At 47.0% G+C, this 10,994-nt stretch overlaps 8 non-coding genes across 8 annotated transcripts; all 8 read left to right on the top strand.

Annotated features, from left to right (window-relative positions):
* The first annotated feature begins 643 nt into the window (after positions 1 to 643).
* On the top strand, positions 644 to 834 carry LOC138654842 (U2 spliceosomal RNA). The gene has a single exon (XR_011316491.1). It is a non-coding gene; the product is annotated as a U2 spliceosomal RNA (small nuclear RNA).
* Positions 835 to 2,047: 1,213 nt separating this feature from the next.
* Positions 2,048 to 2,238, top strand: LOC138654841 (U2 spliceosomal RNA). Its single transcript, XR_011316490.1, has one exon. It is a non-coding gene; the product is annotated as a U2 spliceosomal RNA (small nuclear RNA).
* Positions 2,239 to 3,451: 1,213 nt separating this feature from the next.
* Positions 3,452 to 3,642, top strand: LOC138654840 (U2 spliceosomal RNA). The gene has a single exon (XR_011316489.1). It is a non-coding gene; the product is annotated as a U2 spliceosomal RNA (small nuclear RNA).
* A 1,214-nt stretch (positions 3,643 to 4,856) lies between these two features.
* Positions 4,857 to 5,047, top strand: LOC138654839 (U2 spliceosomal RNA). Its single transcript, XR_011316488.1, has one exon. It is a non-coding gene; the product is annotated as a U2 spliceosomal RNA (small nuclear RNA).
* Positions 5,048 to 6,260: 1,213 nt separating this feature from the next.
* Positions 6,261 to 6,451, top strand: LOC138654838 (U2 spliceosomal RNA). The gene has a single exon (XR_011316487.1). It is a non-coding gene; the product is annotated as a U2 spliceosomal RNA (small nuclear RNA).
* A 1,213-nt stretch (positions 6,452 to 7,664) lies between these two features.
* LOC138654837 (U2 spliceosomal RNA) lies at positions 7,665 to 7,855 on the top strand. The gene has a single exon (XR_011316486.1). It is a non-coding gene; the product is annotated as a U2 spliceosomal RNA (small nuclear RNA).
* Positions 7,856 to 9,068: 1,213 nt separating this feature from the next.
* LOC138654843 (U2 spliceosomal RNA) lies at positions 9,069 to 9,260 on the top strand. The gene has a single exon (XR_011316492.1). It is a non-coding gene; the product is annotated as a U2 spliceosomal RNA (small nuclear RNA).
* A 1,213-nt stretch (positions 9,261 to 10,473) lies between these two features.
* Positions 10,474 to 10,664, top strand: LOC138654835 (U2 spliceosomal RNA). Its single transcript, XR_011316484.1, has one exon. It is a non-coding gene; the product is annotated as a U2 spliceosomal RNA (small nuclear RNA).
* The last annotated feature ends 330 nt before the right edge of the window (positions 10,665 to 10,994 follow it).

Below are 10,994 nucleotides of genomic sequence, written 5' to 3'. Positions count from 1 at the left end.
ATGATCTTGAATGTGCTAGTCTTGTCTATTTTGTCTTGTACTGTGTGAGTAGTATTCTAATGCTTTTGACCAACTGGGTGCGCTGCTGCTGCCTGCCCGCCTGCAGTAGATAGAATCTATGCACGGAACCTTCACCTGCTGCTGCTGTCACAATGGGGCCTTCAGCCATTGACTCCGGAACTCTCACGTGTCACAATGGGCTCTGGACTTATCTAAGGCAGAGAAAAATGGCGCCGTCTTCAGTCTGCTGCTGGAACAGCAGCAGACCACATGGTAGGGGGATTGTCTTTTTTTTTTTTAAAGGGGCAATTTGCAGACTTGCACTAATAGTTGCACTCTGGAGCGCCAAAGGGATGGAGGGTGTGTTCAGATGGGCGGAGTTATGCAGATCAGGCGGCGTTATGCAGATTAGGCGGAGTTAGGCAGATTTTTTAAAAACGCGTTGGGCCCAAATTGAACACACCCCCACACACCCCCACACACCCCCCACACGCCCCCACACACACCAGAACTGCCATTTGAGAAGGCATCCAGAGTTTAGAAAAAAAATGTCTTCCCCTGGGCAATCATCTTTTGGGCTCTCTCCACAGTGAGTCCTGGTTGTGGGCCATGGGGCGTCTGGAGTGGCAAACCATTTCAGGCTATCGCTTCTCGGCCTTTTGGCTAAGATCAAGTGTAGTATCTGTTCTTATCAGTTTAATATCTGATACGTCCCCTATTTGGGGACCATATATTAAATGGATTTTTAGAACAGGGAGCTGGAAATGGAGCTTGCTCTGTCCACTCCACGCATTGACCCGTTATTGCAGTATCTCCGGGAACAGTGCACCCCTTCTCTGATCCGGTTTCCAAAAACAGATTGAATTGAAATCAGCCCAGCAAGTTGTCATTTAACACTTTCTGAGAATTCTTTTCAGGGTCAAAGAAGCACGTTTCAGGTGGCAAATGTAGCAATTTGCTCAGTTTCACTGGACCGTTTGCAACATTTCCTGTGCCTTGCTTTCACCTGTGCATGTTCAGCATTGGATTGCATCCAATATGCAATCAATCAATCAAGCAATCAAGCAATCTTTGCTGGTTGCAACAGGTGTGTTAAGATGTAGGCCCGAATGAGGCCTTTGTAACAGTGTTGCTAATATATTGTGCCATCTACAAAATTAGGCCCCTGCCTGCCTGCCTGCCTGCCTGCCTGCCTGCCTGCCTGCCTGCCTGCCTGCCTGCTGTCTGTCAGCATGAAGTGTTTAAATTGAAGTATCCTACGAGTAGTTCGGCCATACATACTACATTTGTGACCGCATGCACAAATTCCTTTGTAAAACATTGGCTCCCTCTTGTGGACCACTGACTTTTAATTATGTGGTGTATGATATGTATTTCAATAAAGAAGGAAAAATGGTGTCTGTGATGATCTTGAATGTGCTAGTCTTGTCTATTTTGTCTTGTACTGTGTGAGTAGTATTCTAATGCTTTTGACCAACTGGGTGCGCTGCTGCTGCCTGCCCGCCTGCAGTAGATAGAATCTATGCACGGAACCTTCACCTGCTGCTGCTGTCACAATGGGGCCTTCAGCCATTGACTCCGGAACTCTCACGTGTCACAATGGGCTCTGGACTTATCTAAGGCAGAGAAAAATGGCGCCGTCTTCAGTCTGCTGCTGGAACAGCAGCAGACCACATGGTAGGGGGATTGTCTTTTTTTTTTTTAAAGGGGCAATTTGCAGACTTGCACTAATAGTTGCACTCTGGAGCGCCAAAGGGATGGAGGGTGTGTTCAGATGGGCGGAGTTATGCAGATCAGGCGGCGTTATGCAGATTAGGCGGAGTTAGGCAGATTTTTTAAAAACGCGTTGGGCCCAAATTGAACACACCCCCACACACCCCCACACACCCCCCACACGCCCCCACACACACCAGAACTGCCATTTGAGAAGGCATCCAGAGTTTAGAAAAAAAATGTCTTCCCCTGGGCAATCATCTTTTGGGCTCTCTCCACAGTGAGTCCTGGTTGTGGGCCATGGGGCGTCTGGAGTGGCAAACCATTTCAGGCTATCGCTTCTCGGCCTTTTGGCTAAGATCAAGTGTAGTATCTGTTCTTATCAGTTTAATATCTGATACGTCCCCTATTTGGGGACCATATATTAAATGGATTTTTAGAACAGGGAGCTGGAAATGGAGCTTGCTCTGTCCACTCCACGCATTGACCCGTTATTGCAGTATCTCCGGGAACAGTGCACCCCTTCTCTGATCCGGTTTCCAAAAACAGATTGAATTGAAATCAGCCCAGCAAGTTGTCATTTAACACTTTCTGAGAATTCTTTTCAGGGTCAAAGAAGCACGTTTCAGGTGGCAAATGTAGCAATTTGCTCAGTTTCACTGGACCGTTTGCAACATTTCCTGTGCCTTGCTTTCACCTGTGCATGTTCAGCATTGGATTGCATCCAATATGCAATCAATCAATCAAGCAATCAAGCAATCTTTGCTGGTTGCAACAGGTGTGTTAAGATGTAGGCCCGAATGAGGCCTTTGTAACAGTGTTGCTAATATATTGTGCCATCTACAAAATTAGGCCCCTGCCTGCCTGCCTGCCTGCCTGCCTGCCTGCCTGCCTGCCTGCCTGCCTGCCTGCTGTCTGTCAGCATGAAGTGTTTAAATTGAAGTATCCTACGAGTAGTTCGGCCATACATACTACATTTGTGACCGCATGCACAAATTCCTTTGTAAAACATTGGCTCCCTCTTGTGGACCACTGACTTTTAATTATGTGGTGTATGATATGTATTTCAATAAAGAAGGAAAAATGGTGTCTGTGATGATCTTGAATGTGCTAGTCTTGTCTATTTTGTCTTGTACTGTGTGAGTAGTATTCTAATGCTTTTGACCAACTGGGTGCGCTGCTGCTGCCTGCCCGCCTGCAGTAGATAGAATCTATGCACGGAACCTTCACCTGCTGCTGCTGTCACAATGGGGCCTTCAGCCATTGACTCCGGAACTCTCACGTGTCACAATGGGCTCTGGACTTATCTAAGGCAGAGAAAAATGGCGCCGTCTTCAGTCTGCTGCTGGAACAGCAGCAGACCACATGGTAGGGGGATTGTCTTTTTTTTTTTTAAAGGGGCAATTTGCAGACTTGCACTAATAGTTGCACTCTGGAGCGCCAAAGGGATGGAGGGTGTGTTCAGATGGGCGGAGTTATGCAGATCAGGCGGCGTTATGCAGATTAGGCGGAGTTAGGCAGATTTTTTAAAAACGCGTTGGGCCCAAATTGAACACACCCCCACACACCCCCACACACCCCCCACACGCCCCCACACACACCAGAACTGCCATTTGAGAAGGCATCCAGAGTTTAGAAAAAAAATGTCTTCCCCTGGGCAATCATCTTTTGGGCTCTCTCCACAGTGAGTCCTGGTTGTGGGCCATGGGGCGTCTGGAGTGGCAAACCATTTCAGGCTATCGCTTCTCGGCCTTTTGGCTAAGATCAAGTGTAGTATCTGTTCTTATCAGTTTAATATCTGATACGTCCCCTATTTGGGGACCATATATTAAATGGATTTTTAGAACAGGGAGCTGGAAATGGAGCTTGCTCTGTCCACTCCACGCATTGACCCGTTATTGCAGTATCTCCGGGAACAGTGCACCCCTTCTCTGATCCGGTTTCCAAAAACAGATTGAATTGAAATCAGCCCAGCAAGTTGTCATTTAACACTTTCTGAGAATTCTTTTCAGGGTCAAAGAAGCACGTTTCAGGTGGCAAATGTAGCAATTTGCTCAGTTTCACTGGACCGTTTGCAACATTTCCTGTGCCTTGCTTTCACCTGTGCATGTTCAGCATTGGATTGCATCCAATATGCAATCAATCAATCAAGCAATCAAGCAATCTTTGCTGGTTGCAACAGGTGTGTTAAGATGTAGGCCCGAATGAGGCCTTTGTAACAGTGTTGCTAATATATTGTGCCATCTACAAAATTAGGCCCCTGCCTGCCTGCCTGCCTGCCTGCCTGCCTGCCTGCCTGCCTGCCTGCCTGCCTGCTGTCTGTCAGCATGAAGTGTTTAAATTGAAGTATCCTACGAGTAGTTCGGCCATACATACTACATTTGTGACCGCATGCACAAATTCCTTTGTAAAACATTGGCTCCCTCTTGTGGACCACTGACTTTTAATTATGTGGTGTATGATATGTATTTCAATAAAGAAGGAAAAATGGTGTCTGTGATGATCTTGAATGTGCTAGTCTTGTCTATTTTGTCTTGTACTGTGTGAGTAGTATTCTAATGCTTTTGACCAACTGGGTGCGCTGCTGCTGCCTGCCCGCCTGCAGTAGATAGAATCTATGCACGGAACCTTCACCTGCTGCTGCTGTCACAATGGGGCCTTCAGCCATTGACTCCGGAACTCTCACGTGTCACAATGGGCTCTGGACTTATCTAAGGCAGAGAAAAATGGCGCCGTCTTCAGTCTGCTGCTGGAACAGCAGCAGACCACATGGTAGGGGGATTGTCTTTTTTTTTTTTAAAGGGGCAATTTGCAGACTTGCACTAATAGTTGCACTCTGGAGCGCCAAAGGGATGGAGGGTGTGTTCAGATGGGCGGAGTTATGCAGATCAGGCGGCGTTATGCAGATTAGGCGGAGTTAGGCAGATTTTTTAAAAACGCGTTGGGCCCAAATTGAACACACCCCCACACACCCCCACACACCCCCCCACACGCCCCCACACACACCAGAACTGCCATTTGAGAAGGCATCCAGAGTTTAGAAAAAAAATGTCTTCCCCTGGGCAATCATCTTTTGGGCTCTCTCCACAGTGAGTCCTGGTTGTGGGCCATGGGGCGTCTGGAGTGGCAAACCATTTCAGGCTATCGCTTCTCGGCCTTTTGGCTAAGATCAAGTGTAGTATCTGTTCTTATCAGTTTAATATCTGATACGTCCCCTATTTGGGGACCATATATTAAATGGATTTTTAGAACAGGGAGCTGGAAATGGAGCTTGCTCTGTCCACTCCACGCATTGACCCGTTATTGCAGTATCTCCGGGAACAGTGCACCCCTTCTCTGATCCGGTTTCCAAAAACAGATTGAATTGAAATCAGCCCAGCAAGTTGTCATTTAACACTTTCTGAGAATTCTTTTCAGGGTCAAAGAAGCACGTTTCAGGTGGCAAATGTAGCAATTTGCTCAGTTTCACTGGACCGTTTGCAACATTTCCTGTGCCTTGCTTTCACCTGTGCATGTTCAGCATTGGATTGCATCCAATATGCAATCAATCAATCAAGCAATCAAGCAATCTTTGCTGGTTGCAACAGGTGTGTTAAGATGTAGGCCCGAATGAGGCCTTTGTAACAGTGTTGCTAATATATTGTGCCATCTACAAAATTAGGCCCCTGCCTGCCTGCCTGCCTGCCTGCCTGCCTGCCTGCCTGCCTGCCTGCCTGCCTGCTGTCTGTCAGCATGAAGTGTTTAAATTGAAGTATCCTACGAGTAGTTCGGCCATACATACTACATTTGTGACCGCATGCACAAATTCCTTTGTAAAACATTGGCTCCCTCTTGTGGACCACTGACTTTTAATTATGTGGTGTATGATATGTATTTCAATAAAGAAGGAAAAATGGTGTCTGTGATGATCTTGAATGTGCTAGTCTTGTCTATTTTGTCTTGTACTGTGTGAGTAGTATTCTAATGCTTTTGACCAACTGGGTGCGCTGCTGCTGCCTGCCCGCCTGCAGTAGATAGAATCTATGCACGGAACCTTCACCTGCTGCTGCTGTCACAATGGGGCCTTCAGCCATTGACTCCGGAACTCTCACGTGTCACAATGGGCTCTGGACTTATCTAAGGCAGAGAAAAATGGCGCCGTCTTCAGTCTGCTGCTGGAACAGCAGCAGACCACATGGTAGGGGGATTGTCTTTTTTTTTTTTAAAGGGGCAATTTGCAGACTTGCACTAATAGTTGCACTCTGGAGCGCCAAAGGGATGGAGGGTGTGTTCAGATGGGCGGAGTTATGCAGATCAGGCGGCGTTATGCAGATTAGGCGGAGTTAGGCAGATTTTTTAAAAACGCGTTGGGCCCAAATTGAACACACCCCCACACACCCCCACACACCCCCCACACGCCCCCACACACACCAGAACTGCCATTTGAGAAGGCATCCAGAGTTTAGAAAAAAAATGTCTTCCCCTGGGCAATCATCTTTTGGGCTCTCTCCACAGTGAGTCCTGGTTGTGGGCCATGGGGCGTCTGGAGTGGCAAACCATTTCAGGCTATCGCTTCTCGGCCTTTTGGCTAAGATCAAGTGTAGTATCTGTTCTTATCAGTTTAATATCTGATACGTCCCCTATTTGGGGACCATATATTAAATGGATTTTTAGAACAGGGAGCTGGAAATGGAGCTTGCTCTGTCCACTCCACGCATTGACCCGTTATTGCAGTATCTCCGGGAACAGTGCACCCCTTCTCTGATCCGGTTTCCAAAAACAGATTGAATTGAAATCAGCCCAGCAAGTTGTCATTTAACACTTTCTGAGAATTCTTTTCAGGGTCAAAGAAGCACGTTTCAGGTGGCAAATGTAGCAATTTGCTCAGTTTCACTGGACCGTTTGCAACATTTCCTGTGCCTTGCTTTCACCTGTGCATGTTCAGCATTGGATTGCATCCAATATGCAATCAATCAATCAAGCAATCAAGCAATCTTTGCTGGTTGCAACAGGTGTGTTAAGATGTAGGCCCGAATGAGGCCTTTGTAACAGTGTTGCTAATATATTGTGCCATCTACAAAATTAGGCCCCTGCCTGCCTGCCTGCCTGCCTGCCTGCCTGCCTGCCTGCCTGCCTGCCTGCCTGCTGTCTGTCAGCATGAAGTGTTTAAATTGAAGTATCCTACGAGTAGTTCGGCCATACATACTACATTTGTGACCGCATGCACAAATTCCTTTGTAAAACATTGGCTCCCTCTTGTGGACCACTGACTTTTAATTATGTGGTGTATGATATGTATTTCAATAAAGAAGGAAAAATGGTGTCTGTGATGATCTTGAATGTGCTAGTCTTGTCTATTTTGTCTTGTACTGTGTGAGTAGTATTCTAATGCTTTTGACCAACTGGGTGCGCTGCTGCTGCCTGCCCGCCTGCAGTAGATAGAATCTATGCACGGAACCTTCACCTGCTGCTGCTGTCACAATGGGGCCTTCAGCCATTGACTCCGGAACTCTCACGTGTCACAATGGGCTCTGGACTTATCTAAGGCAGAGAAAAATGGCGCCGTCTTCAGTCTGCTGCTGGAACAGCAGCAGACCACATGGTAGGGGGATTGTCTTTTTTTTTTTTAAAGGGGCAATTTGCAGACTTGCACTAATAGTTGCACTCTGGAGCGCCAAAGGGATGGAGGGTGTGTTCAGATGGGCGGAGTTATGCAGATCAGGCGGCGTTATGCAGATTAGGCGGAGTTAGGCAGATTTTTTAAAAACGCGTTGGGCCCAAATTGAACACACCCCCACACACCCCCACACACCCCCCACACGCCCCCACACACACCAGAACTGCCATTTGAGAAGGCATCCAGAGTTTAGAAAAAAAATGTCTTCCCCTGGGCAATCATCTTTTGGGCTCTCTCCACAGTGAGTCCTGGTTGTGGGCCATGGGGCGTCTGGAGTGGCAAACCATTTCAGGCTATCGCTTCTCGGCCTTTTGGCTAAGATCAAGTGTAGTATCTGTTCTTATCAGTTTAATATCTGATACGTCCCCTATTTGGGGACCATATATTAAATGGATTTTTAGAACAGGGAGCTGGAAATGGAGCTTGCTCTGTCCACTCCACGCATTGACCCGTTATTGCAGTATCTCCGGGAACAGTGCACCCCTTCTCTGATCCGGTTTCCAAAAACAGATTGAATTGAAATCAGCCCAGCAAGTTGTCATTTAACACTTTCTGAGAATTCTTTTCAGGGTCAAAGAAGCACGTTTCAGGTGGCAAATGTAGCAATTTGCTCAGTTTCACTGGACCGTTTGCAACATTTCCTGTGCCTTGCTTTCACCTGTGCATGTTCAGCATTGGATTGCATCCAATATGCAATCAATCAATCAAGCAATCAAGCAATCTTTGCTGGTTGCAACAGGTGTGTTAAGATGTAGGCCCGAATGAGGCCTTTGTAACAGTGTTGCTAATATATTGTGCCATCTACAAAATTAGGCCCCTGCCTGCCTGCCTGCCTGCCTGCCTGCCTGCCTGCCTGCCTGCCTGCCTGCCTGCTGTCTGTCAGCATGAAGTGTTTAAATTGAAGTATCCTACGAGTAGTTCGGCCATACATACTACATTTGTGACCGCATGCACAAATTCCTTTGTAAAACATTGGCTCCCTCTTGTGGACCACTGACTTTTAATTATGTGGTGTATGATATGTATTTCAATAAAGAAGGAAAAATGGTGTCTGTGATGATCTTGAATGTGCTAGTCTTGTCTATTTTGTCTTGTACTGTGTGAGTAGTATTCTAATGCTTTTGACCAACTGGGTGCGCTGCTGCTGCCTGCCCGCCTGCAGTAGATAGAATCTATGCACGGAACCTTCACCTGCTGCTGCTGTCACAATGGGGCCTTCAGCCATTGACTCCGGAACTCTCACGTGTCACAATGGGCTCTGGACTTATCTAAGGCAGAGAAAAATGGCGCCGTCTTCAGTCTGCTGCTGGAACAGCAGCAGACCACATGGTAGGGGGATTGTCTTTTTTTTTTTTAAAGGGGCAATTTGCAGACTTGCACTAATAGTTGCACTCTGGAGCGCCAAAGGGATGGAGGGTGTGTTCAGATGGGCGGAGTTATGCAGATCAGGCGGCGTTATGCAGATTAGGCGGAGTTAGGCAGATTTTTTAAAAACGCGTTGGGCCCAAATTGAACACACCCCCACACACCCCCACACACCCCCCACACGCCCCCACACACACCAGAACTGCCATTTGAGAAGGCATCCAGAGTTTAGAAAAAAAATGTCTTCCCCTGGGCAATCATCTTTTGGGCTCTCTCCACAGTGAGTCCTGGTTGTGGGCCATGGGGCGTCTGGAGTGGCAAACCATTTCAGGCTATCGCTTCTCGGCCTTTTGGCTAAGATCAAGTGTAGTATCTGTTCTTATCAGTTTAATATCTGATACGTCCCCTATTTGGGGACCATATATTAAATGGATTTTTAGAACAGGGAGCTGGAAATGGAGCTTGCTCTGTCCACTCCACGCATTGACCCGTTATTGCAGTATCTCCAGGGAACAGTGCACCCCTTCTCTGATCCGGTTTCCAAAAACAGATTGAATTGAAATCAGCCCAGCAAGTTGTCATTTAACACTTTCTGAGAATTCTTTTCAGGGTCAAAGAAGCACGTTTCAGGTGGCAAATGTAGCAATTTGCTCAGTTTCACTGGACCGTTTGCAACATTTCCTGTGCCTTGCTTTCACCTGTGCATGTTCAGCATTGGATTGCATCCAATATGCAATCAATCAATCAAGCAATCAAGCAATCTTTGCTGGTTGCAACAGGTGTGTTAAGATGTAGGCCCGAATGAGGCCTTTGTAACAGTGTTGCTAATATATTGTGCCATCTACAAAATTAGGCCCCTGCCTGCCTGCCTGCCTGCCTGCCTGCCTGCCTGCCTGCCTGCCTGCCTGCCTGCTGTCTGTCAGCATGAAGTGTTTAAATTGAAGTATCCTACGAGTAGTTCGGCCATACATACTACATTTGTGACCGCATGCACAAATTCCTTTGTAAAACATTGGCTCCCTCTTGTGGACCACTGACTTTTAATTATGTGGTGTATGATATGTATTTCAATAAAGAAGGAAAAATGGTGTCTGTGATGATCTTGAATGTGCTAGTCTTGTCTATTTTGTCTTGTACTGTGTGAGTAGTATTCTAATGCTTTTGACCAACTGGGTGCGCTGCTGCTGCCTGCCCGCCTGCAGTAGATAGAATCTATGCACGGAACCTTCACCTGCTGCTGCTGTCACAATGGGGCCTTCAGCCATTGACTCCGGAACTCTCACGTGTCACAATGGGCTCTGGACTTATCTAAGGCAGAGAAAAATGGCGCCGTCTTCAGTCTGCTGCTGGAACAGCAGCAGACCACATGGTAGGGGGATTGTCTTTTTTTTTTTTAAAGGGGCAATTTGCAGACTTGCACTAATAGTTGCACTCTGGAGCGCCAAAGGGATGGAGGGTGTGTTCAGATGGGCGGAGTTATGCAGATCAGGCGGCGTTATGCAGATTAGGCGGAGTTAGGCAGATTTTTTAAAAACGCGTTGGGCCCAAATTGAACACACCCCCACACACCCCCACACACCCCCCACACGCCCCCACACACACCAGAACTGCCATTTGAGAAGGCATCCAGAGTTTAGAAAAAAAATGTCTTCCCCTGGGCAATCATCTTTTGGGCTCTCTCCACAGTGAGTCCTGGTTGTGGGCCATGGGGCGTCTGGAGTGGCAAACCATTTCAGGCTATCGCTTCTCGGCCTTTTGGCTAAGATCAAGTGTAGTATCTGTTCTTATCAGTTTAATATCTGATACGTCCCCTATTTGGGGACCATATATTAAATGGATTTTTAGAACAGGGAGCTGGAAATGGAGCTTGCTCTGTCCACTCCACGCATTGACCCGTTATTGCAGTATCTCCGGGAACAGTGCACCCCTTCTCTGATCCGGTTTCCAAAAACAGATTGAATTGAAATCAGCCCAGCAAGTTGTCATTTAACACTTTCTGAGAATTCTTTTCAGGGTCAAAGAAGCACGTTTCAGGTGGCAAATGTAGCAATTTGCTCAGTTTCACTGGACCGTTTGCAACATTTCCTGTGCCTTGCTTTCACCTGTGCATGTTCAGCATTGGATTGCATCCAATATGCAATCAATCAATCAAGCAATCAAGCAATCTTTGCTGGTTGCAACAGGTGTGTTAAGATGTAGGCCCGAATGAGGCCTTTGTAACAGTGTTGCTAATATATTGTGCCATCTACAAAATTAGGCC

This window comes from Ranitomeya imitator, unplaced genomic scaffold (assembly GCF_032444005.1).
Source record: "Ranitomeya imitator isolate aRanImi1 unplaced genomic scaffold, aRanImi1.pri SCAFFOLD_833, whole genome shotgun sequence".
Taxonomy (NCBI): Eukaryota; Metazoa; Chordata; class Amphibia; order Anura; family Dendrobatidae; genus Ranitomeya; species Ranitomeya imitator.
Note: the sequence above shows the minus strand (reverse complement) of the source record. Positions and strands in the feature narration are given on the sequence as shown.